General features: G+C 46.6%; 1 protein-coding gene across 2 annotated transcripts in view; it reads right to left on the reverse strand.

The window, feature by feature from the left end:
* Positions 1–19,851, reverse strand: part of DPYSL5 (dihydropyrimidinase like 5) — a 100,938-nt gene extending 81,087 nt beyond the window's left edge. For both annotated transcript variants that reach the window (XM_042933467.1, XM_042933466.1), the window contains exon 1: positions 19,461–19,851. The gene's annotated coding sequence lies outside the window, so the exon portion shown is untranslated. The remainder of the gene's footprint in view (positions 1–19,460) is intronic.
* Between the last annotated feature and the right edge of the window lie 7,551 nt (positions 19,852–27,402).

Consider the following 27,402-nt stretch of genomic DNA (forward strand, 5'->3'; position numbering starts at 1 on the left):
AACAAAATGAATGCCCATCAATGGGGAACAGTACTATCTAAAGGAAAACTGTTTGGGGCGCCTGGGTGGCTCAGTCGGTTAAGCAGCCAACTCTCGATTAAGACTCACATCATGATCTCACAGTACGTAAGTTTGAGCCCCATGTCGGGCTCCAAGGTCACAGCTCAGAGCCTGCTCAGGTTTCTCTCTGCCCCTCACTCTCTGGCTCTCTCTCAAAATAAACACATAAACATTTAAAAAACTAAAGGAATAGTGTTCCTCTAGCCACTTCTGATGCTAAGCACCAGGCGTTAGTGTAAACCCCCCAGGCTGAGGGCTCACTCCCAAAAGACTGACCCCACTGCAGACGCCAGCCACCTGGCCCAGGTTGTCGCCTCTACCCCTGACGACCTGACTACAAATCAGGGGTTCCCATGAACCCCTCCTCAAGTTTGATAATTTGCTAGAACGGCTCACAAAGAAACGCTTTATTTACTATTACAAGTCAGGATCATCCACGTGGAAGAGACACAGGAAGACCCATGGAACAGGGCAAGACACGCGGAAGAGGGGCCACGTAAGGGCAAGAGACGTGGAGCTGCCGCGCCTTCACCCTCCCCGCACCTCGAGGTGTTCACTGACCTGGAAGCCTCTCCCAACACCTCTCTTCGGGGGGTTTTTCTGGTGGTTCCATTACCAAGAGTGATTCGATCATTGGCCATGGGTGATTTACTCAATCTCCAGCCCCTTTCCCTCCCAGGAGGAGGGGGGGGGAGGTTGGGGCTGAAAGTGCAACCCTCTTATCACCTGGCTGGTTCCCGTGGCAACCAGCACCCGTCAGGAGAGTCACCTCATTAGCATAACTCAGGTTTGGTGCTAGAGGCTTATTATGAATAACAAAAGACGCTCTCCTCACCCCGGTCAATCTGGAAGTTACAAGGGTTGTAGGAGCTCTGTGCCAGAATTGGGGAAGAAGACCAAATACAGATTTATTATTATATCACAGTATTGCATTATCCATGCCATAGAATAGCATGCAATTTTTTATTTCTTTTTTAATGTTGATTTATTTTTGAGAGACAGACCACGAGAGGGCAGAGAGGGAGGGAGACAGAATCCGAAGCAGGCTCCTGGCTCTGAGCTGTGCCCCATACGGGGCTCAAACCCACAATCCATGAGATCATGACGCTTAACCGACTGAGCCACCCAGGTGCCCCTAGCATGCAATTTTTAAAAAGTTAAGTCTATACTAATTGCTTTCAAGCTTCTCCAGGGGCACCTGGCTGTCTCAGTCGGTAAAGCATGAGACGCTTGATCTCAGGGCTGTAAATTTGAGCCCCACGTTGGGTATAGAGATTAAGAATAAAATCTTAAAAAAAAAAAAATTAAAAAAAGCTTCTTCCAAGATGTAATGATAAGAAAAGACAAGTTGTAGAGATAATGTATTTTACCAAAATGGAACTCCAATACATGTAATCCATGACATCCACACACAGACACAGACATAATAGGATCCCATTCTGATAAAATGTGCAAGGACAAAAAATATCTTTGTATCTTATTTATACACGATAATGTGTAGAGAGCAAAATATGGGTGAAAACATCCGTTTGTTTACACTGATTACCAGAGGGTGAGAAGGGAGCATTTAGTTGCAGAGGAGTGGAAGAGAGGGGAAAAGTCTTTTCCTTTTTTTTTTTTAAAGAAAGAAAAACGTTAACAAGTAAAACAGGATGGACATGTGTGTGAGAGTGTGTGTGTGTGTGTGTGTGTGTGTGTGTGTGTACGAGTGTGTGTGTCATAAAGATGATCACCCAAATGCTAATGGTAGCTGCCTGAGGGTGCTGGGATTTCAGGTGACTTTTACTTTATTTCATTGACATTTAAATATTAAGTTTTTCACAGTGAAGATGTATTATTCATAAAACCGGGGGAAGGGGAAAGCAACAAAATCACTTTCACTGAAGCAAAACGTACCCATCTGACCTTGAAGGCCAGTCACATCTACGGAGCCCCTGTTTCGTGCCCTGCACTGTACCAGATGTGTTCCATTTCGAATCCTCGAAGCAAAACTGCAAGGAATCGGGATAATGGTGCTCAGGAAGGGGTAGACAGCTTGCTTGGCATCACACAGATTATTAGCAAGTCTGGAAGACAAGATCTGCACCCAGATTTAACTCCTACGCATTCTCTTTCCTGCCTCTGCACTGCACTCTCTCAGTATGGGCTGTACCGGTCACAGGACGTGTACCTTCAGGCTGGCTAACCCATGTGTCCTTCCCCCACAGGAGTCCCTCGCTGTCCTTCACGGCAGTCTTCAAAATGAGCTCCACAAGAATCTCAAATTTACCTCCCTGTTAGCATTTCAGCCCAGGGTGGCCGGAGGGGTGAGGACTCTGCATTACAGATCTCTAATGTTCATTCAGGTCATTGACTGCTACTTAAGAGTTGAAAAACACAGAGGCACCCGGGGGTGACTCAGTTAAGCTTCCCACTTCGGCTCAGGTCATGATTTTGCAGTTCAGGAGTTCAAGCCCCGCATGGGGCTCTGTGCTGACAGCTCAGAGCCTGGAACCAGCTTCGGATTCTGTATCTCCCTCTCTCTCTCTGTGCCCCTCCCCCGCTTGTGATCTGTCTCTCTCTCTCAAAAATAAAAATAAAGACATTAAAAAAAAAAGTTGAAAAACACGAAAGAAAAGACGTGAGCTGTGTTTTCCAGGCTTGATGTTCTCTTCACACACAGGATCTTTCTCATGAGCCGCGTTCGTTACTTTAAATTCTTTTTTTTTTCTTTTTTTAAAGTAGGCTCCACGCCCACGGTGGGGCTTGAACTCATGACCCTGGGATCAAGACTCGCATGCTCTACCAGCTGAGCCAGCGAGGCGCCCCTGCCTTAAATTCTTCCACAAGATAATCTGCTGTTTACTCCAAGCTCACCATAAACTTAAAAAAGAAAAACATACACCTATTTACACAGCTGAGAACAGAAGATTCTACAATTCGGAGCAAAGACCACATTTTCCGTGCTATTTATTGGCTATTTGGAGCATGAAGGATGTGAACAAAAGGCTGTAAAATAAAAGAGGAACAAAAGAGGGTATTTTAACACAACCCGAGGAGGAGAAGAGGCATTGCGTTTATGCACACGAATTTCTTACTTTAAACACACACACTAAACATAATATATTTTAAAACTTGTCATTGTACTGTCCTTGATTTTCAGTAGGAAAGAAAAATCGCTGCGGGTGGTCTGGGGGCCCAGGGAACTGGTCAGTCTGTGTAAACTCATGCAGATAAAGACAAGGCCTCATTTGACACCCTCTGGGCCCCCTCTTTGTCACAACACTGAGCACACAGACCCCCAGAGGGGGAGAGCCAGGAAGGGACAGAAGCGCGGGGGTGGGGGGTGGGGGTGGGGGGATGTGCTCAGTCGCTCCTAACGACCTTCAGTCTTCCCCCTCCCCCTGCTGTCCGAGCCTCCCGCTCTGACACCAACCAGCACAGCCCCTTACCTCCTTGGCCCCTTGGCCTCCTTGGCCCCATCCTGCAGCTTCTACACCAAACCCTCTGCCCTAATGTCCTCTTCCCCAAATCCTGCCCTAACACCTTGTCAGAAAAGGCTTTTGATGTATCCTAAGGGCGAGGACCATTCTCTCAGCCCGAGGGAGACATTAGCTCTCCTCTGCCACTGCTCGGAGGGCACAGAGTCTGCAAGGCCCGGCCTCCCTCCACCTTTCTCTTCCCGCAGTGCTTAGCATGGTGCCTGGCTACAGGCAGATGCACACAGAACGTTAATCACCTTCCCCTTAAAGCATCCACTCAAATAATCCAACTTTTGGATTTTTATCTGCTCTGGATAGAAAGATCTAGATGCTGTCAGAATTATCTAGGCCCGCTTTTTCAGACCCGAGCCCAAAGAGAGTGGCATGAATGAGGCTTGGGGGCTCATTCCTGGAGCGCCACTTCCTGGAGTACTTTGGTGGGGTTAAACGTTTTAACGGTGGGTAATTCCCAAAATTCGTCTTTTTTCTAAATTTTTATTTTTATTAATTTTGGGGTTCCGTGTTTTTTTGTTTTTTGTTTTTGTTTGGAGAGAAAGAGAGAGAAAACACGTGCATGCGTGTGTGTTGGGAGAGGGGCAGAGAGAGAGAGGAAAGAGAATCCCAAGCCAACAGCGAGGAGCCCCACGCAGGGCTCGATCTCACCAACTGTGAGATCGTGACCTGAACTGAAATCAAGAGCCAGACACTCAACCTACTGAGCCACCCAGGCACCGCCCCCCCCCCCCCCCAAATCCTTTACAATTTCATGTGAACACACAAAAAATTGGTATTTTGTGAACTGGAGTGTAGACCTTGCATTCATTTTTTTTTTTTTTACTTTTTTTTTTTTTTTTTTTTTTTTTATTTTTTATTTTTGGGACAGAGAGAGACAGAGCATGAACGGGGGAGGGGCAGAGAGAGAGGGAGACACAGAATCGGAAACAGGCTCCAGGCTCCGAGCCATCAGCCCAGAGCCTGACGCGGGGCTCGAACTCACGGGCCGCGAGATCGTGACCTGGCTGAAGTCGGACGCTTAACCGACTGCGCCACCCAGGCGCCCCGCATTCATTTTTTTAAGATTAAAAAATGAGAACAGCTGGGGTGGAGCTTGCTTGGGATTTTCCTTCTTTCCCTCTCTCTCTGCCCTTCCCCTGCTCACACTCTGTTTCTCTGTAAATAAATAACTTAAAAAAAAAAAAATGAGAACAGGGGCCCTGAGTGGCTCAGTTGGTTAGCTGTCCGACTTTGGCTCAGGTCACGATCTCGCAGTTCGTGAGTTTGAGCGCTAGTTGGGCCCTGTGCTGACAGCTCGGAGCCTGGAGCCTGCTTCCAATTCTGTGTCTCCCTCTCTCTCTGCCCCTCCCCTGCTCGCACTCTCTCTCTCTCTTTCTCTCTCTCTCTAAAATAAGTAAACATTAAAAAAATGAGAACAGTTATGAAACACCATACATGATTCCATTTACACGAAATGTCTGGAACAGGCAAATCGATAGAAAGTGGATTAGTGGTTGCCAGGAGCTGGGGGTGGGGTGGCGGGAACGGGAAGTGACTGCTAATGGGTAAGGGGTTTCTTTCTGGGGTGATGACAATGTTCTGAGATAAGAGTACGGTGATGGTTACACAATTATGAATACAGTAGAAACCATTGCATTGTATCCTTTCCATGCGTGAACTTTATGGTACGTAAATTATACCTCCATAAAGCTGTCAGCAAGGCCTCAAAGATTTCAGACTTGCATCAGGGTGCTTCTAAGTTTCGAGAAGCAGTAACAGGAAAGAATGGAAACTCCAGGCAGGTCTACAAGTCAAGAAACAGGTCCCCAGGAGGGCATCTGGGGTACAGGTCTGAGGGGAAGTGTCAAGTAATGTCCCCACGACTCCGGGTCAGCAACTGAAACTGAACCAGTGTAAAGCAAGGAGGGCACCAAAAGCATGGAGCCAGTTTCTGGAGTAGATCTGCGGCCCCTATCGGAGCTGTGCCAAAGGGTGTAAAGAGAGTACTGCTTGCCAGAGCTGAGCACGGAGGGGTGGGATGGGCCAAGGGCAATGCAGGTGGCTGGCTTGGTGTGAAAGTAAAAAGTCGGTTAAGTGGCCGACCTCGGCTCAGGTCGTGATCTCGCGGTCTGTGAGTTCGAGCCCCACGTCGGGCTCTGTGCTGACAGCTTGGAGCCTGGAGCCTGCTTCTGTTTCTGTGTCTCCCTCTCTCTCTGCCCCTCTCCCATTCGTGCTCTGTCTCTCTCTGCCTTTCAAAAATGAATAAATGTTAAAAAAAAAAAAAAAAAAGTAAAAAGACGAGAAAAAAAGTAAAAAGAGCGAGAACCTGCCTTAAGCTTCCCCAGGTTGTTGACAGAATTCATTTCCTTACGGTTGTAGGCTTTCAGCTAAGGGCCACTCTCAGCTCCAAGAGGCCACCCAATTTCTTGCCAAGTGGGCTTCCCCAACATAACCACTTACTTCTCCAGGGAGCAAGGAGAGTCTTTAGAGCAAGTCTGCTAGCCAGACGAGGTCGTGTATCATATAGTCAGGGGAATGACATTGTCACCTCTGCCATCTTCTATTGATTAAAAACAAGTCACAGGGGTGCCTGGGTGGCTCATTCGGGTAAGCATCCGACTCTTCATTTCGGCTCAAGTTATGATCTGAGTTCGAGCCCCGTGTAGGGCTCTGAGCCGACCATGCGGAGCCTGCTTGAGATTCTCTCTCCCCATCCCCCTCTGCCCCTCCCCAGCTCGCACGTGCACACTCTCTCTCAAAAATAAATAAACATTAAAGAAAAAAACAAAAAAAAAACAAAAAAAGTCCCAGGAAAGCATTACACAGAGGTGTGAACGTCAGGAGCTGGGGATCATGGCACGGGACACACCAAGAGACCCTCTTCACAATCCTTGCAGAGAAAACACGCCCACAAGTAACCAAACCATAAAGCAGAATGGAACTAATTCTATAGGATGATCCGGAGGCTTCTTAACCTGTTGTCATTTGAGACCAAAGAGGGCAAAAATCACCAGATGCTTTCTCTGCACTGATCTAGCTCGTTGGAAGTTAAATTGCCCTGGAGGTTCCTCCTCTGTGAAATGATGAGATGTTGTCTAAGGTTCTTCCGATGTCCTACGACGACACCTGGCCCACAGTAGGTGTTCAATAGCACCTCTTCCGTAAAGGAAGGGATAAAGGAATGAGTACCTGTACATATTAGAATGCAGACATTTTTTAAGATTAAAAAATGATCGTGATGTCCGGGTAGTGTTTCTCATCTTCTATCCTAAGATTTACACCAAATTTTCCTGAACAAAAATGATCGGAAGGGAAAATACTAGATGCTATTTGTTAATTGTCATAATGGCTCATCCTTAGTCTACCTGGTCCCAGCACCTTTCTTTTTTGAAGGAGTTACACATTCTGTCTCTTCAGCAGCTCGAAAGCCCTACTCTGCATGCTTGTGTCTTATTTTTAGGGGTCCTCCATGTGGGAGACCATCTGAGAACAGAAGCCATGAGCATGGGGCCAAGAACTCAACTCTTCTCAAGTTTTCTGGAATCCCTTCCAAGGTGAGCCAGAGCCAGGAAAAGCTGCCAAATTATTGTTATTACTGTTTGAACAGGTAAAATATACACATGATAAACATTTAAGACCATATAAATAGTCCCCTCCTCTGAAGATAAGCACCATCACAGGTTTTGCCGTGTTTCTTTGCATGGACAACCTATGCATATTTAAGCATATACTTATCTATTTTGTATTGCACAAAATAGCAGCATGCATGAAATATCACTCTGCCTGCTTTCTTTCTGTTGTGATATAAATTGGCCCTTTGTTCTATATTAGAACATAGGGGCGCCTGGGTGGTTCAGTCGGTTAAGTGTCCGACTTGAACTCAGGTCATGATCTCACAGCTCACGGGTTCAAGCGCCTCATGGGACTCTGTGCTGACAGCTCAGAGCCTGGAGCCTGCTTTGGATTCTGTGTCTCCCTCTCTCTCTGCTCCCTCTCTCTGTCCCTCTCTCAAAATAAAAATAAAAACATTTAAAAAAACAAGTGTCTGCCTCGTCTTTTTAATGGTTGCATAATAATTCTTTGTAAGGATGTATCAGAATGTATTTAACTAGCTCTCCAATGATGGGAATTTAGGTTGGGTCTGATTTTTGGCTAGTATAAATCATGCCGCAATAATAGCCCTTGGTATTTTTCATTGTGCACTTGTTTGCATACCTTTAGGGTACACTCCTAGAGGTGGTACTGCTGGGCGAAAGGGTATGTGCGGTTTTAATGTCGACAGATAGTGCAGTCTGCAGGTTTCAGCTGGTAAGGCATCGCGACACGACACTCCCAGCAGTGACACAGCATGGCTGTCACAGAACATCAAAGCTGTCAGATAGCATCTAGTCTCCACTTCTTCACGGTACAGAGGGAACGAAACCATTTTGACCGAATTTCTCATGTGCTCTCTATTATCTCTGCACCAATGACCATATAGTCCAGCCTATTCATTTGACAATCATGCGCCTTGGAGCATACTTTTATATACCGTTACATATCCACCAAACTCAGCCCCTAGAGAATACCATTAGCTCCGCTTACTGAGTATCTCCCACACACCCACCAGGCTCCGTGCATGGATGCCATTAGTCCTCCCTACAAACCTGTGAGGAAGATATTAACATTCCTCCAGATCACAAAACCAAGGCTTGGGGAGACGGACTTTGCCTGAGATCTCTGACACCTAGAAAGCAGCAGAGTCTGGATTCAAACCCACCTCTCTCCCATGAGCAAGCTCGTTCCTGGAAATTGCTTGGCCCCCTGCAGACACTGAGGAAATACGTGAGTGGAGGCTCATGGCCATCTCAAATGACAGCTCAATGCAAGCCAAGTCCAGCCATTGGATGGTTAGTAAACCCTCGCTCACTTGCCACGCTGCTCCAACCCTCATTTCCAGTTCCTGGCTATTTGCATTCCACCCAGGTATTTAGAATTTAACTAAATACTGAGTGTTCCGCATAACTGTGTGATCCCTACACAACTCGGAGACCACAGAATGTCTTTCACAGTGGCCAACTTTGGGTGCTATTTGCTATTAAGAAACGGCAGACTTTTACAAAACTTATTGATGAAAGTTGGCTTTACTTACAGTCCTTTGCCTTCCAAGTTATTATGGCAGTCCTGTTTTTAATTTATCTTTTATTTTTATTTTTTTGTATTAAAAATATTTTTTAATGCTTTTTTATTTTTGAAGGAGAGAGAGACAGAGCATGAGCAGGGGAAGAGCAGACAGAGAGGGAGACACAGAATCCGAAGCAGGCTCCAGGCTCTGAGTTGTCTGCACAAAGCCCGACACAGGGCTTGAACTCACAAACCATGAGATCACGACCTGAGCCGAAGTCAGATGCTTAACCGACTGAGCCACCCAGGCGCCCCTATTTTTCATTTTTTTAATTAAAAAAAATTTATATATATACAGAGAGTGCAAGAGCGTGAGAGAGGGGTGGAGGCGGAGGGTGAGAGAGAGAGAGAGAGAGAGAGAGAGAGAGAGAGAGAGAGAGAGAGACTCTCAAGCAGGCTCCACACTCAGCATGGAGCTTGACATGGGGCTCCATCCCATGACCCTGGGATCATGACCCGAGCCCAAATCAAGAGTAGGACATTCAACTGACTGAGACACACAGGCATCCATCCCACTGCAGCCCTGTTTTTAATGACTATTTCAGACAATTTTATTCCTACATTTACACAAATTCTTTGATGATCAACTTGCTGACGAAGACGGATGAGAAAGCAATCAGGGAACTTTGTGAAGTTGGTCCTTAAGTCAAGGAATTAACATACATTCATGCATGTGTCTTTATGTACAAACTATATCAGGTATTATGATTAAAACTGCATCCCCCACACCAAAAATTCCTTTTAAGGGAATTCCAATTCTCAAAAACATTATCAGCTTGGTGATAAAATCATGTATGTGATGTTCACTCATAAAGATGTGAACAATATTTAAGATAATAGAAAAAATTGGACATAATCTAAATGTTCACCAATAAGTAAATGTTTAAAATATTTTTAATGTTTGTTTATTTTTGAGAGTGACAGGGAGACAGAATCTGAAGCACGCTCCAGGCTCTGAGCTGTCAGCACAGAGCCCGATGTGGGGCTCAAACTCACAGACCACGAGATCATGACCTGAGCTGAAGTTAGACCCTTAACCGACTGAGCCACACTGGCACCCCAATAAGTAAATGTTTAAATACAACAGTGTTTCTTCCAATGGAATGGTAGATAGCCATTTAAAAGTTCACATTTCTAAATTAGGTAGAGACATAAAAAAGCTTTTTTTTTTTTTACATTTTTAAAATGTTTATTTATTTTTGATATCAAGAGACAGAGCATGAGCAGGGAGGAGCAGAGAGAGAGGGAGACACAGAATCTGAAGCAGGCTCCAGGCTCTGAGCTGTCGGCACAGAGCCCGAGGCGGGGCTCAAACCCATGAACCATGAGATCATGACCTGCGCCAAAGTCAGATGTTCAACTGACAGAGCCACCCAGGCGCCCCAAAGAGCTTTTTTTTTTTTTTAATGTCAAACAACAGAATACCAATAGTATCCATGTTGTGGTCATAATTCTGTAAAAATTCACCCGTTGGGATGAGCACTGGGTGTTGTATGGAAACCAATTTGACAATAAATTATATTTAATAATAAAAAAAATTATGTGAGCATATGGACAAAACTTTGATGAAACAAGCAGTCATTACGTTAGCTGTATTAGCAAAATGGTCTATGGGTGGTTTATAATTGATTAGGTATCAGAATATTATATTATACGTTTTATTTATTTATTTTTATTATTTTATTAAAAAAATTTTTTTAATGTTTATTTTATTTTCGAGAGAGAGAGAGAGAGAGAGCACAGGCAGGGGAGGGGCAGAGAGAGAAGGGTACAGAGGATCCGAAGTGGGCTCTATGCTGACAGCAAAGGAGCCTGATGCGGGGTTCAAACTCACAAACCGTGAGATCATGACCTGATCTGAAGTTGAGGGCTTAACTGACTGAGCCACCCAGGCGCCCCTATACAAAGTACAAATTATCTCAAAATACATAAACGCTTAAAAAAATAAAGTACAAATTAAATCTTACAGTATTGCCTAAGCGCTTAAGGGACTCAGAGTCTAAGCAGTAAACCTAGGTGCTTAGGCAAGGATAAATCTCGTCTCCCTCACTTGCTTGTACGAGGATGGATACAGACGTGGCAAGCCACATGACAGGGAAAAAATCTTTCTCTCTGTGAATGGGTCTCCTAAAGAAAAACCTGAGGGGTTAGGAATTCGTGACGACCTTGTCATGCTCCCTTGGTAGTATAGGCTTCATTACCACCATCCTGTAATCACACCTAAACTGCTGCCCTTGATCTATACTGGCCATGTTATCACTGCCACCTCTCCTAGACCAAGGGTGAAGATCAGCCATGGCGATGAAATGGGTTTGCCTTATATCCGCAATCTGAAGGCTGTTGCTCTATCTCTGTGCCTCATCTTTATTGGGTTTCAGTAGTTGCAGAGGCTTTGTCCCATTATAATCCAGTTGTAAGAATCATGTCCGTTTTAAGTCTTTTTTAGAAACCCACAAAAAAAAGGGGGTGGGGGGAATCTATGCTAGAATTCTAACTCCCAAGTGAGAAATCCGAACTCTGTGATTCCAAGCTGCCCCCTTTTGAGGAATTTTTTAAGCCAGAGAAATGACACAACTCAAAATCGCTATTTGATGTAAGAAACGCAAAATAGTTAACAGAAGAAAAAAAATCACTTGTTAATCTTGTTCAAGGCTGATAGGACATCTCTGGAATGATTTGGGGACCCATGTTGCAATTATAATCTGTTCTCATCTTTTCCTTAAGAAACAGGAGTAACGAAATCGCTGTAGCAAGACTAAGGCTGAAACACAACCCTTAGTTTAAAAATGCTCATTTCAGGGGCACCTGGAGGCTCAGTTGAGCGTCTGACTCTTGATTCTTGTTTTCAGCTGAGGTCATGATCCCAGGGTCGTGGGATCAAGCCCGAGCATGGAGACTGCTTAAGATTTTCTCTCTCTCTTCCTCCCTCTGCCCCTCTCCCTTGGTTGTGCTTTCTCTCTCTCTCAAATTAAAAAAAAAAAAGAAAAGAAAAAAAAAAGAAGTTCATTTCAGCTACTGTGGAATCAGGCACAGCTTGAAGTTCTATTTTTTCCTGAAGAATGAGAGTTGGAAACCAACCTCTGATCAAGCCACGACATTATACCAGCCTCTAGGATTTCTAAAAATGGTTTAATCACAGCAGTACATCCCTCAGAATGTCTTTTAAAAAACTCTTCTTAACAATGTTTTTAATCACCATTAATCTTACTATTTGGCACAGTCTACTAAAAAATAACATATGCAAACCCTCGACCCAGCAGTTCTACTCCTAAGGTTATACCCAACAGAAACACACATATGTTCACGAACAAAACGCGTACTAGAATATTCACAGCAGCACTATTCATGATAGTCTCAAACTGGAAACTACCCAAATACCCATTAACAACACAATGGATACTACGGTACATTTACACAATGGGACAATATATAGCAATGAAAATGAGCAAATGAAATGCAACAAACATAACATTGAGCAAAAGAAGCCACCCATGAAAAAGTTTCCACTGTAAGGATTCCATTTGTAAAATAGTTCAAAAACAGGCAAAGCTGATCTGTGCTGTAAGGAGTCAGGAGGGTGGTTATTAACCCTGGAGGAAGGACAGTGACTGGGAGGCGACTTAAGAGGGAGACTTTGGGGGGATGACCGGCTGGCTTAGTTGGTGGAGCACATGACGCTTGATCTCAGGGTTGTAGATTTAAGCCCCACACTGGGCGTAGAGATTACTTAAAAAGGGAGGGGGAGGCGAAGGGCTTTGGGGTACTGGTAATCTATTTCTTGGCCTGGTATCTTCAGTTTGCAAAAATTCATTATGCTATATGCTTATGATTCATATATTTTCTAGGTATCTGTTATAATTCACCAAAGAGTTTAAAAAACAAGAGTATTTTCAAAATACACCCTCACCCCACCCTCCCAAAGTCACCATCTTAAGCCTATGTATTGCCCACACCCTTGGCAATAGGGCGGACTTAGAATAATCCAAGTTGAGTTTCACATGTATTGCAAACACGGCTAAAAAAACCATTGCATGAAAAAAATTTGGAGGCTATGTTTGAATTTTATAACAGAATGAACCTATCAATCCACAAAGACAAATCTGGATGAAGTGGTAAAAATGAGAAAGGAGGGGACCTCTCCATCAATAGTGGATCATGCCCCGCAGAGGGACAAAGGGAAGGGCAGGACCAGACAAAAGCAGGGAGAATAAAGACCCAAAGCCTGAGAAATTAGAGTGAGCCCATGGCGGATCTGAAATCAACAAAGGGGCTGCCTGTCAATGGACACTGAAGTGACACAAAGATGGTGTGACTGAGTACTGGGCACTGCTGGTGTGTGGGAGACACATTCACAGGGAGTTGAGGCAGCGACAGACCCCGAAAAACTTTGCTGGCAATGAAAACGGACAGATGTTGGGGGTGGGGAATGACACAACACTCAGTTCAGAACGTAGATACTCTTCTTTTCTCAGGAGAATCTCCTCATTCATAAAACCTCAGCTTCACTTGAGCCCAAGGATTTTCAATTTAAATGGGGAGCCAGAGGTCTCAATGGCTGGAAAATCCTGTAACACATCATCTAGATCATTCACTCGGCCGTTCTTTCAACGTTACTGAATGCTCACTCTGAGCAGTATTTCGTGCTGGAAGCTACGTGGATGAAAAAGAGGTCCAGATATTATTTTAAACAAGAGGAGGGAGGACCATTTTGTCACGGAACAGCTCATTGCTAAATTCTTTCGTTGACTGTAAACCTCACACCCACCGGGTAAGGTTCTTGGTTGGAGTGGTGTTTCAAAAGCCTGGACTCTGTGGGCGCGCCTGCGTGGCTCAGTCGGTTAAGCGTCCTACTCTTGGTTTCATCTCGGTTCATGATCTCACGATTTGTGAGATGGAGCCCAGCCCCGGGCTCTGCGTTGACTGTGCGGAACCTGCTTGGGATTCTTCCTCTCCCTCTCTCTCTCTCTCTCTCCCTGCCCCTACCCTGCTCACACACTCTTTCTCTCTCTAAGTAAGTAAGTAAGTAAGTAAATAAATATTAAAAAAAAAAAAAAAAAAAGCATGGACTCTGTCATGGTTGGTTTCTTATGTCAACTTGGCTAAGCTATAGTACAGTATAGTATAGTATGGTGTAGTATAGTATAGTTATTCAGTCAAACACCATCTATATATTGTTGCTGTCGAGATATTTTGTAGATGTGGTTAACATCTACAATCAGTTGACTTTAAGGAAAGGAGGTTTTCTTCAGTAATATGGGTGGGCCTCATACAATCAGTTGAGAGGCCTTAAGAGAAAAACCGAGGTTCCCTTGGAGGAAGAAGAAATTCTGTCTTCAGACCTCAACATCAGTTCCTGGCTGAGAGTTTCCACCCTGCTCGCCTGCCCTAGGCATGTCAGACTTGCCAGACCCCACAATCATGTAAGATAACCATTACTGGTTCTGTTTCTCTGGAGAACCGCAAGTTATACAGACTCTAAGCAGACCCCTGGGGTTTGAAGGTTGGCTCTGCGACTCCTCTAGCTGGGTGATTTCTGTACTGTAAGCTGGGGATAATAATAGTACTTAATTCATAGGCACTAGAACAACCCCAGCACAGAGTAAGTGCTTGGAAAGTGTTTGTTAAATAAGTAATTCTGTGATGCTGAGTTTATTTCTTAGCTGGAAAACTGCAGATATTTTTATTCCCAACAATTACCATCAACCAAACATGAACGCTCTTTCCCACACCAAAACCAGAACAGCCTTGGAACAACAGCCCCTCACCAGTACCTGATCTTCTAGATGATGAAGGGGCAGGTGAAATGCCAGGCCAACACCACACATTGTGATGATTTGGCAAAGCTGGAATCAGAGCACTTCTGGAACATTCTTAACTACAAGTTCTCAGCTGCTGACAACAGCTGTGCTTAAAGAAGCTCAGACTCAGCACAGAGCTATTCCTACTATTTGCAAGGGTGGGGGTTCATGAAGTGGTCCTAATCATTCTTTCTGTTCCCACTGGTGATACCCCACTGCAGCCTGCCCCAGCCCCTTGCAACGAAAGATTAGATGGGGGGAAACGTGGGGTGCCTGGGTGGCTCAGTCAGTTAAGCATCCGACTTCGGCTTAAGTCATAATCTCAGGGTTCTTGGGTTCGAGCCCCACGTCGGGTTCTGTGCCGACAGCACAGAGCCTGGAGCCTGCTTCAGATTCTATATCTCCCTCTTTCTCTCTTCCTCCCCTGCTTGTGCTCTTTCTCTCTGTCTCTCAAAACTAAATAAATGTTAAAAAATAAATAAATAAAAATTTAAAAAATAAAATAAAAAATAAAAAAAAATTAAGGCAAAGTGATCCTAAAATTATTTCTCATTTATTCGCTAGAAGTGCAATAAAATCAAACACCTGACTTGTTATTCTCATTTGATTTCACATTATGCCAACTTCTTCCTACAGGTTTTCATGCCGACAAAGATTTTCAGTATTATTGTTCTCCTATAGGTTCCTGTGTACTAAGTCTTACAAGGTGTTTCTGAAATTATTTTCTTATAGCTCGGAAAACAAAAATGAACAGGATCAGATTCTATCAGAATTTGGTTAATTTTTACACCAGCAAGATAGACAGGTTTTTAGATTTTTTTTAAGTAATTTCTACACCCAAAGTGGAGCTTGAACTCACCACCCCAAGATCAAGAGTTGCATGCTCTACTGACTGAGCCGGCCAGGCACCCTGGGTCTTAGATACCAAGTGTCCAGCTCTTGGTTTTGGCTCAGGTCGTGATCTCACAGTTTGTGAGTTCGAGCCCCAAGTTGGGCTCTGCGCTGACAGCGGGGAGCCTGCTTGGGATTCTTTCTCTTCCTCTCTCTCTCTGCCCCTCTCCAGTTCATGCTCTCTCAAAATAAATAAATAAACTTAAAAAAAAAATAAGAATACCGACTTCTCTGGCTCTGTATAATTATCTAAATCCTCATTTACTCCAGAGATGTGGCCAGTTGTGATGGCCCTCGGCCTACAGTTCCCTGGAGCTTTCTTTATGTAGGATCATGCTGAATCCTGGGTCAGAGGAGCAGTTATTATTATTTTTTTTAATGTTTATTTATTTTGAGAGAGAGAGAGAAACTAGTGCGAGTGGGGGAGGGGCAGAGAGAGAGGGAGACACAGAATCCAAAGCAGGCTCCAGGCTCCGAGCTGTCAGCACAGAGACCGATGCGGGGCTCAAACCCATTAACCACAAGATAGTGACCTGAGCTGGAGTTGGACACTTAACTGACTGAGCTACCCAGGCGCCCCCGAGGAGTGGTTATTAAGGAGGGAAAACTCCCAGGTATCCATGGTAGAAGGACAGAGAGGTGTGGAGGTACCACAGAGGAAGTCAACACCAAGTCCCCAAACTTAACTTCTGCCAATTGTGTATGCTCGCCTTGCTGCGTAACCATTCCCATAGGAGGAAACGCACAGTGCATAAAGCATATTGAAAGTATCCTGGCTTACAACTCCATCTTGGAGGGGCTATGCTGGAAACAGGTTCATGTCCTATGAACATCTTGTATATACCTAGCCAAGGTCCCCGAGGTCAGGGAGATGGAAGTTAACAATGGCACCCCGGAATTCTGGGGTCGCCTGATTCTTCCCTCTGGGCCCTGTCTCTCAGACATTTTCACAGGAGGTAGGAGAAGGATGCTGCTTTCTCTCCATCTTCCCTATACAAATGGGCTGGTCATACGGATGCTGGCCTTCCTCATCTGTGGACTCTCCAGGAGGAAACTATTGGGATGGATGTTCACACAGGGCTCAACAGGATTACACCTTTAAATAAACCCGTAAAATTCTTTCAAAAAGAATAAACCAACAAAACATTCCCTTCTGAAACTTTCCCCCTTGGGTACGACATGAAGACACATTTCCCCCTGGAGCTCTTTCATAAGAAGAAAACCTCTGTGTCAGATTGTAGGTTTTCCAATATTAAGATTCCTGGTTTTCATCTACTCTAGAGATAGACAGGTCTATTAACTTAGTTTAAATCATTCAGTGAACAGCATTCCAATTAATCCTTTCAGACCAGTTTTGTAAATTCTGAGAGGCACCTCTTAAAAACACCATCCTTGAAAACCAGCAAGATACAGCCGACTGCTGCTTTCCTGTGTCCACTCGGTATTGCCCAAATAGGAGGCTTTCGGGTTGGCAACTATCGAATATTCTGGGCAAGAGCCAACAGTGATATCACAGCCTTATGCACCAACCTTATGCATCAACCTGGTTAAGAAAGAAAATCCTGGGGTTTCAAGGCTAGAGAGAGCCAAAGGCTCATCAGTTAACTTAAGGGCAAATACAAGTCACAATGATTGAGTCCTATGATGCTCTGTCTTTTATCCAAGCTTCCTTCACTCTAAATAAAATAAAATATGAATAAAAGAAAATAATCCTTCTGCCTTGCCCTCCCTACACATCTTTTTTGTTAAATGAATGACAATTTAAAAGTAGAAGCCTGATGCCAAAGAGTCACCTCTAATATAAGCTAAACAATGATTAAAGAAAACCTATAAAATGAAATTTTAGGATTGGGTAATCCTTTCACATGTCAAGATGCTGCAGTCTGGCATGAAAGATGCTTACACAGCCAGCAAGACTATGAGCGCATGGAAAGGTCTGCTGAGCCCTGGTTTGTGCTTCCATTTCTGTTCATCCGCTTTCCCATGGGCAAGCAGCCACCTCCTATCACAGAGCCGTCCCTGTCTTAGGTCAGCAGACAATACAGGCAAAATCTGCAAAGGATGGACACACTGGCTTGGGTGTGGTCACTGGCAATGGGAAGCTTTGGTGCCCAGGCTGCAGGCTGTAAAAGCCAAGAGCCGCACCCTTGGCGGGTAATCTCCAAAAGCCACTTGTCCGGTTTTTGGTTTGTTGTTTGTTGTTTTTAACCACAATCCGCAACAATCCTGACTGCTCCTTCCATGAACACACAGCAGACCTTAGACGTGAGCCCGCAGACAAAGCCGACTGCTCAAGGGGGCTCGCTGTGCACGGAGGCAACCTCCAGGTCGCCGCCGGGCCGCCACGCCACGTCTGGGCTCCTGGTCAATAGCAAGGGGCAGGCGGCGGCGCGGAGGCACCTAAAGCCGGTGGCGGCGGCTTTCAGCCCGCCTCACAGTCTGGGGGACGCGCGACTCACACCAGGGAATTAACAGCGGGGCTTGGTCCCCAACACAAACCCCAAAAGACGAGCGCACGCCCTGAGATTTCTACCAGAGCATTTTCTGCACCAGAAAACTGAACACTTGCAATTCTGGGGATGGGGGGGGGCCTGGTACGGAGTCGCGTGGATACCAGTGCCGGCTATTGTTCTCCGGGTCTCTCCGGCGGGAGACTTCCCCCATCCCGCCTCCCTGCCAGCATCTGCCACTGGACCAAGCCTTTCAGCTCCGCGAAGAAAAGGGTGTGCCTGCGGCGCTGCGGATTATCGCAAAACCTTAAGCTAGTCCCTACGGGCTGTGTCAGGCCGGGAGACAAAGCTCCTAGTGGGGACAGCTCAGCCCAGTCTCGGATCCGCCATCCTAGGTCGGTTGCCATTCCAACGGCCACGCCCAGCTGGCCACCTGGATCTGGCCGCCAGGATCTCCAGGCTCCACGCCTGGAGCCGAGGGTCTTCAGGCCCGAGACCCGCCTCCCAGCCGCCCACCCCCTCCCTTCCCGGGAGACCTTCCTCCACTGGGAGACCTCCCTCCCCAGAGAGACCCTCCCCCGGCCGGCGCGGGTCTCCTCCTCCCCGGCGTCTACCCTCTTCAACCCCGGCGGTCTCCACCCTCCAGCGTCTGCCCTCCCATCCTCATTCTTCCTCAGTCCCAGACTCGCCCCGCCTCGCGCCACCTGCACCGCACTCTTCCCTCCCGCCTCAGACCCGCCCCCCGCCCCCTCTCTCTTTCCTCCTCCAACCCTGGTCTCTACTTCCCCCTCCACCCAGACCCAGTCACCTGTCCCCACCCAGCTTCCCCATCTCCCCGTCTTTGCCCAGACGGAGGCCCCGCGTCTGCCTCTCCCCATTCCAGCTTCTCTCAGGCTCGGGCTCTTGCCCCTCCCCAGGCCTGGGGCGTCGGTGTCTGTCGCCCACCAAGATCGATGCTGCGGGGAGAGATCCCGCAATGGGCTCCAGCGAAGGGACCCAGCTCGGCGCCCGCTCCGGGGCGGGCAGCCACAGGCGGCCTTTGTAGTTCAGGCAGGTGCCTCGGAGGCGGCAGGCGAACCGTCCTTAGGCGACCGCTGCGTTAGCCAGTCGAGTGGAACAAGCCGTCGGGTCTGGTACAGGCTGGGCAAATCCCAACCCGGAGGCGAGATGGACGCAGGGTGTGTGTGCCGGTGGTGGTGGGGGGCCAGAGATAGCGCCGATCTAGGGACTCGCGCAGGACGGGCCGGTAGCCAGAGAAGCCCCCGCCCAGCCTCCAGCCATTCACTGCACCTCGACGAGAGAGGCTGGGCACCTACTATGTGCTAAGAGTGAAATCCCTTCAACCGAGCCGTCTCCTCACCTCAGTTCTTTGCAATCCCACAAGCACACATGAAACGCCTACTATGAGCCAGGCACTGCACGGCGCTCCGTGGGCGTACAAAGAGGACCCCATTCCGGCCTCAGTGTAGCCCCGATGGCCGCCCCAATCCCAAACCACACCTCCCGCCGCGTCCCCTGCAGCGGGGCCCCTGGGCGCACCCCGAACCCTGCCCTTTTGTGCGCCTCCCAGAAAAACAGAGGCCATGAGATGGATGTCCCAGCCCAGGGAGAATAAGCCCACCGCCCGCCCCGCCATCACGCACTCCTCCGGGATGCTGCGGCTGCGAGGGTCCGTCGGTCGGTCCGTCTCTCCTCGGTCTTGACGCGGCGCAGGAGCTGCGGGTGCTCGGGGCGGCGGCGGCAGCACGCGCGCTCGCTCGATCGCCGCCTTGGCGCGCGGGGCGCTGGAGTCGGAAGCCGCGGGCTGGGGAGGGGACGTGGGTGGGGGCTGGAGGCGGTCTGGGCCAATCACCGACCCGACGTCTCCTCCCCAGTGCTCCCCCACCTCGCGCTAGCAGGTTAGGGGGAGGCGGGGACAGGCGGCGCCCCGCATCTTCGCCGCCGCGCGCGGCCGCAGCCTTGGGACTACAACTCCCGACAGGCCCTGCTGCAGGGCCGGGGTCCGAGAGGGGAAGGAGAGTGAGGCCGGAGAACCCGCCGACCCCCCGCGCGCCCTTCTCCGCGTTCCTTTGGGTTTCCATGGTGACTCACTACACTTCACAAAGCCCCAGCGCTCACACGCGCTGATGCACGAGTCTCCTGGGAGGGCTACGGGGCGGGTCCCTAGGATACACCGCCTTCCCTCCCCTCCCCCTCCCTGCAGGATCCCACCCGAGGGGTTGAAACAATGCCCCGGCCGCTGCCGGGCCAGCCCTTTGCCGCCTAGTTCCCTCCAAGACCCAGTGTGAGGCCTCTAAAGTGGGCGCTCGGCGGGACTGCACGATGGAGAGGACCGGGTGGTCGTTATAGCGAAATGTTCTGACGTACTGTACACAGTGGACGGACCCTCGGGGCCAACTAAGTTCGCGTCTGTCCGCTCTGGGGGCTCGAACCTGGAGTTCATTCTCTCAGCTGCGCTGAGCTAGGGCTTCTCCATCCGGAGCTCTCAGGTCCAGCTGCCTGTCCTATTTCTGGACACCTCCTTTCAGGACACGGTGAAGCCTTTGGAAATGTTTTATAACTCAATTCACATTTACTCACCTTTTTTTCCTTCACGTTTTAAACACACGCATAATTGAACTAAATCAACAAATCTGAAAAAGGAGAGGGCGGATCATCAGGCCTTTCTTTGTACCACTTCCCTAAACCTCTCTCAAGCCTTTGCTGTAATCTGTTATTTTATGTCGTTGTAGTAATAATAGCTTAGATACGGTTTAGCAATTTGCCTCTTTTCACTTAATGCCACTTCAAAGGTGATGCTGTTGATTAAAATGCACCATTGAGTCCTCCCCTCCCACCCCATCCCACGGTCCCTGGAGGGGGGAGGGGAACCCCAATGGAATACTGCAGAAACCCCTCTCCTCCCAGCTTTGGAGAGGGGGGGAAGGCAGGGGAGCTCCCAGACGAGCGGGCTGTACAGTCGCAGCCAGAGAGGTAGTTCACGCCTCTCTGCAAGTTATTTTCAACCAATATAGCGCTTCATTATTCCCGAGGGTGCTCCCCTCCTCCTCTCAGCAAAACCTACAGGTGCATCCCGCCTGCAGAGCCTGCCGAAGTGGGGTGTCCATGGACCACTTACCCTGCAGTCCTTTGCCGTGGGTTCGGGGCCTGGAGCAGGCCAGGCTGGCTTTGGGCGGGATGCATGCTGATTACTCACATTGCGTCTCTGCTTCTCCAGGGAGGAAGGTTTACTATTCTGCCCTCTGCCTCACACGTCCTGAGCTATGCAAGGAGCCCCCAAATGAGCCTAGGGCCTACACCAAGGCATCCCCAATCCAGGGGGCTCAGGAATGACTTGTCCTCCCACTGCTCCAGCTTGGGGCACTGCCCTATGGATTCACAGGCTGGCCAGGTTCTGCAGGGACCCAGGGCTTTAGGCAAAATGGATTGAGCCTCAGGGAGGCGAAGCGAAGCCCCCAGCAGGCCAGCAACAGCAGGATCGCCCGAGTACCATCTTCCCCGGAAGCTGCGCTTTTTGCCTAAGGGGAAGGGAGTCCTCTAGTGGCAGGAAATGTTTTCTGCAGCATTTTGTGGACCTCAAATTTGGAATCTTGTTTCTTTGCTTTCTGGGGCCTACCTCCCCTGGTAAGAGAAAGAGTGGCCATCTCTCTGCCTGGAGCATTGAAAAGTCGCACACCTTAGACCTGGGGGTTGTAAATGTCCCCAGTACTTGAGTTTAGTTTTATTCATATACTTTTAATCTAGGCTATCTCTCCTGGGAAGTAGAAAGGACATAGGGCATGGAGTCAGACACCCCTAGGTTGGAATCATTGCTCTACTTTTTGGATAATTGACTTTGGGAAAGTTACTTATGCCATATGAGCCTTAGCTCCCCACAGAACGTGGGGATCACGGTATTTTTTTTTTTTTTAATTTTTAAAAAAATTTTGCTGTGATAATTACATAAGGAAACGCATGTAAAGGGCATAGCACACTGCCTGGCCTATAGCATGCACTCAACAAATGTAGCTATTATCATTAATTTATTCAACAACAAATGGTCATGGAACAGTGTGAGGGGAAACAAGAATATGCCAAGATTTCCATTATAACAGCTACGAAAAGCAATATGCTGTGACTTTTATTGTAAAGCTCATACGACCAGCTTAGATGAAATAGAATAGGAATTCCCATGCAAGAGAAATCTGGTCTGAACAGATCATCAGGGAATGGAGGAGCTGGATTTGGATTTCACCTGGATATTTATTTGCTAGATGATTCTAAGCAAAGGTCTGGGATTCCAGGAGGAAGGAGTATAAATTTGTGGGTGGGGAAGCTGAAAAGTGTTTGGAAGGCACCTGAGGAACCCATCACGACTTGAAAGTCAAGTCCGTGAATGCGGATGGTGGGAAGAGAAAGAGGATAGTAAGGTAGGCTGGTGTTGGGGCCAGACTTCATGAAGCTCAGGGCTACTGGCTTTTATGAGTAAATGTGTTTGGGGTTCCAAATCGCTGTAACGACAAGCTTCTGAATAAGGGGCAAGTGAAGGACTATCATAAGAGGGGGAGAGGGGAAAGGCTAGTAGGTGTTTTGGAAACACATTGGATCCTTACAACTCCACATGTCTTACAGATGAGGAGGTCAGGTGATGTGCCCAGAAAGTCACCCTGCTGTAAATATCATTATCAGGGCTCCAAACTACATCTACCTGACGCAGAGCAGAGCCCTTCTACACCGGCATGCTCTCCCCTACAAGTCTTTCAGAAGGCTGACTCTCCAGTGCAGGGACTGTGGCGACCATGAGTGACTCTCTAGGAATTATGTCCCTTCTTCTGCAGTTTCAACCTGTTCCTCCTGAAGGCATCCTCTGAGAAGGGGTGTTCTCCAGCATTCCTGAGTCGTGTATTAGATTTCTTCCTTGGTATTCTCTTTTCACCATTCTCCCCCCAAACCTCCCCATAAGTCAATGACAACCCTAGCGTGGAGAACACATTGTGACATCTTCTTAGCCATTAAAACAATTGTGAGCTAACAGTCAAACTTCTATATTCAGGTCAGTGCCACGGAGCAGGAACCAAAAAAGGAGTCAGGAGGATGGACAAATGGACATTGGGGGAAAGACTGAACAGAGGAAGCCTCTAGAAGAATTAAGGCATAGAGCTAAGGGTGCCTGGCTGGCTGAGGCGGCAGGGTGTGGGACTTTTCATCTCAGGGTTGTGGGTTTGAGCCTCATGTTGGGTATAGAGATTACTTAAAATCTTTAAAAAAAAAAAAAAAAGCATAGCGCTAATCAGATACACAAACAAGGGCAGTGGGGGAATGAGAGTAAGAGAGTTTCAGGTCCTGGTGTGCTGTGGTCACCCAGCCAACGCTGAGACACAGGGGAAGGGACCCAGGGAGGCTGGGGTGGCTGTGCTGGAGCTAAAAATATCAAAGTAAATTCCAGTGGCTTATCACTGCTCTTGAAATGCTGATGAGCTCTCCAAAAATTTAAATCATTTCTTTTGGCCTAGGAATCCTTTTTTTTTTCCTGCTTTTATTTTTAAGTCTCAAAGTTTAATTTTATTTATTTATTATTTAAGTTTATTTACTTATTTTGAGAAAGAGAGAATAATGTGTGTGCAAGAGAGAGGGGGAGGGGCAGAGAGAATCCCAAGCAGCTCCCCTGAGACTCCCGGGCCTGATCTCACGAATTGGGAGACCATGACCTGAGCCTAGATCAAGAGTCAGATGGTTAACTGACTGGGCTACTCAGGGGGCCCCTCAAAGTGTAATTTTAAAATAAAAGTTTGTCTTCTCTTGGAACTAGAATGGCCACAAACCAACCTAAAGAATCACTGGATGACTCCAGCTGCTCTAGCCCCTTGGCAGAAATCTACAATTTGAAATTTGCATTTCTTTCACACACACACACACACACACACACACACACACACACACACACACACATTCTCCAGGTTAACGGAACCTATAAACTGCATAGTCTCACAATGTCAACATTTTATAGATAAGGATAAGGAGGTTTTGTTTTAAGACATTTTTCTCCCTTAAATACACTTCATCTGGGCATTAGCAAGAATAATAGTGACAGCAAGAAACACAACTTAAATATATACAACCACCTTCAGAGAACAAAACAGGTACTCTAAGAGCCACATCTTTAATCATCTTTTTGTTCCCCACCTGTCACACTCCACAGCACAATGCTTTATTAAACCCTGGATGAGTGGGCCGGGAAGCTGAGAATATTGGAAAGAGTCCCCTTACCCTGCCACCAAGTTGGGTTTTCATTTATAAAAGGAGTCTAAAGAAAACAACACTAAAAAATCCCATTACTGCCTTTACTTGAATTTTTCTGATATTATTTTATAAAGGCTTTCTTTTAAAAAAATGTTTATTTATTTTGAGAAAGAAAGCAGGAGGGGCAGAGAGAGGAAGACACAGGGTTCAATTTCATGAACTTGAGACCAAGACCTGAGCTGAAATCAAGAGTCAGGTGCTTAACTGACTGAGCCACCTAGGTGCCCCTGAAGCCAGCCCTTGTTCAGCTAATTTGTCCTCTTCAGTTGCATTTAATCAGAACTTATCTCAATAAGAATTAAAGTGAATATTTATTGAGCATTTCCTGCATTTCCTGAATACTCTAAATTAAAAAAAAATTTTTTTTACATTTATTTATTTTTGAGAGACAGAGACAGAGCACAAGTGGGGGAGGGGCAGAGAGAGAAGGAGACACAGAATCCAAAGCAGGCTCCAGGCTCTGAGCTGTCAGCACAGAGCCCGACACAGGGTTCGAACCCACAAACAGTGAGATCATGACCTGAGCCGAAGTTGGACGCTCGACCGACTGAGCCACCCAGGCGCCCCAATTTCCTGCATACTTTATTCATAGGATTCATTTAATCCTCACAGCAGACTTGTGAGAAAGGTGTGACGCCCACTTTATGAAAGGGGGAAACAGGATCTCAAAGGCAAGTAACGTGCCAAGGTCAAACAGTTCAAAGGGGCAGAGAGAGATCAAAACCTAGGTCTGACTCCAGGATCCATATTTGTTCATTTAGACCACACTGTGTGTTATTCGCAAATCTAGTTTTTTGGGGGGATTCATACTGTAATTTTCAGAGTGGTGGCCATCCCATCCACCTTGGCGATTCTGTTGACTTTGATTAGCTTGCCTCCTGACTTTCACAATGAAAAGTCCCATGTGGGTGCTCTGTGAGGTACCCAGAGAGCCTGTATCCTGCTGTTCAAAGTTACAGTATCTCAGAGCACTTGGAATTGTCCTACATGCTTGCATATTCTGGGGTTTGTTTTTTTTTTCATTTTTTTCTGTTTGTAGTTCGAGAAATTTCTATTGACATATTTTCAAGTGCACTGATTTTTCCTCAGCTGTGTTCAGTCTACTGATGAGCCCATCAAAGTTATTCTTCATTTGTGTTACAGTGTTTCTTCCTTCTTTATTATTTTTTTTTTATTCTTTGTTAGAGTTTCCATCTTTCTGCTTGAAGTCCCCATCTATTCTTGCATGTTGCCTACTTTTTCCACCAGAGTCTTAACATAATAATCATTGTTATTTTCAATTCCCTATCTCATCATTCCAAGTCTATGTCATAGCTGAGGGTGGTTCTGATGCTTGCTTTGTCTCCTCAGATGGTATTCTTTTGTGCTTTTTTTAAAATCAAGTTTTATTTATTTAAGTAATCTCGACATTGAATGTGGGGCTCAAACTCATGACCCTAAAATCAAGAGTTGCATGCTCCACCAACTGAGCCAGCCAGGCGCCTCTCTTTCGTGCTTTTTTCTTTAATGTTTATTTATTTATTTTGAGAGAGAGAGAGAGAGAGAGAGAGAGAGAGAGAGAGAGAGAACGCATACATGAGCAGAGGAGGGACAGAGAGAGAGAGGGAGAGAGAGAATCCCAAGCAGACTCCTCAAGACTCGAACACACACACTGTGAGATCATGACCTGAGTCGAAATCAAGAGTCAGATGCTTAACCAATGGAGCCACCCAAGTGCCCCTCTTTCATGCTTTTTTTAACATGCCTTGTAAGTTTTTGTTGAAAGCTAGACATGACAAACTGGGTAAGAGAAACTGAGGTAAGTAGGTTTTTAGTGTAATGCTTTGTGTTATTCTAGGCAGGAGCTGGGCTGTGTTTAAGAATTGTTGTGGCTCTGAGTGCCACAGGCTTGTTTCCTCTAATTTCCTTGTTTTTTACCCCTCTGTAATTTTTGGGTTTCCCTAAGAACTCCTTCTTAGATAGACTCTGTGATATGCAGCTTTCCCAGTTAATCCACTGTTAGTATCCTGAAGCCTGTTGATGTAGTGGAAAGATGTTGGAAAGAGAAGTGTTCCATAATCTTACGATTAAATCTCATTGTTTTTAGCAGGCCTGAGTCCCTGGGCTCTGACCTTCAGAAGCATTTCTCAGCCTTTTTTCTCCCTTCTCTTACATGAGACAGGGAGGCTAGACATGGTCATAGCTGGCTAATTGTTCTTCCTTCAGGTAAGAGAAGGTTCTGGTGAGGTTTCCCTTGGAGGTCCCTATTAGGGAGAACCTTCTGGGTTTATTTCAAAATGGTTACCATGCCAGAAATATTAAAGGGATCTTCTCTACTCTTTATCATGAGAAACTGGTGGGGTTCTTGGAGGTAAAACCCATGAGAGTGTGAGGGCCCCTCTATGACTGGGCTCTGCTACAGGCTGAATGTTTGTGTTTCCCCCAAATTCATATATTGAAATCGTAATGCCCAATATGATGGTATTAGGAAGTATGGCCTTTGGGAGATGATTAGGTCATAAGGTCAGAGCTTTCATGAATGAGATTAATGTCTTATAAAAGGGGCCCAGGAGAGCTGGAAGAGGGTCCTTACCAGACCATGTGCCCTGTTGACACACTGATCTTGGACTTTCAATCTCCAGAACTGTGAGAAATAGAAGTGTTTAGATTTAATCAAACTAAGATGAAGTCATTAGGGTGGGCCTTAATCCAATACGACTGCTGTTCTCATAAGAAGGGAGAAATTTAGGGGTACCTGGGTGACTCAGTCGGCTAAGTGTCTGACTTTGGCTCAGATCATGATCACATGGTTTGTGAGTTCGAACCCCTCATCAGGCTTTCTGCTGTCAGTGCAGAGCATGCTTCAGATCCTCTGTTTCCTTCTCTGCCCTCCCCAGCTAGTGCTCATGATCTTTCTCTCTCTCCCTCAAAAGTAAATAAACATTTAAAAAAAAAAAGAAGGGAGAAATTTAGACACAGATACACAGGGAAAATGCCATGTAACAATGGAGGCTGAGTGATGTCTACAAGCCAAGGACCACCAAGGATTGCCAGGAACCACAAGTAGCTGGAAGAGGCAAGGAAGGATTCTTTCCTAGCCCCTTTGGAGAGAGCATAGCCCTGTAGACAACTTGATCCTGGACTGCTAGTTTCCCAAGCTGGGAAAATATACATTTCCATTGTTCTATAATACCCATTTAGGGTTGTGGTACTCAACCCTAGGAAATTAGTAGAGTTCCCTTTCTATGGAAGGCCAGGCTTGGACCTTTCTGGGCTCACCCAATTCTATCATGTCTGTGCGTTTCATCTTTGATCATTCTGTAACTC

This window comes from Panthera leo, chromosome A3 (genome assembly GCF_018350215.1).
Source record: "Panthera leo isolate Ple1 chromosome A3, P.leo_Ple1_pat1.1, whole genome shotgun sequence".
Classification (NCBI taxonomy): Eukaryota; Metazoa; Chordata; class Mammalia; order Carnivora; family Felidae; genus Panthera; species Panthera leo.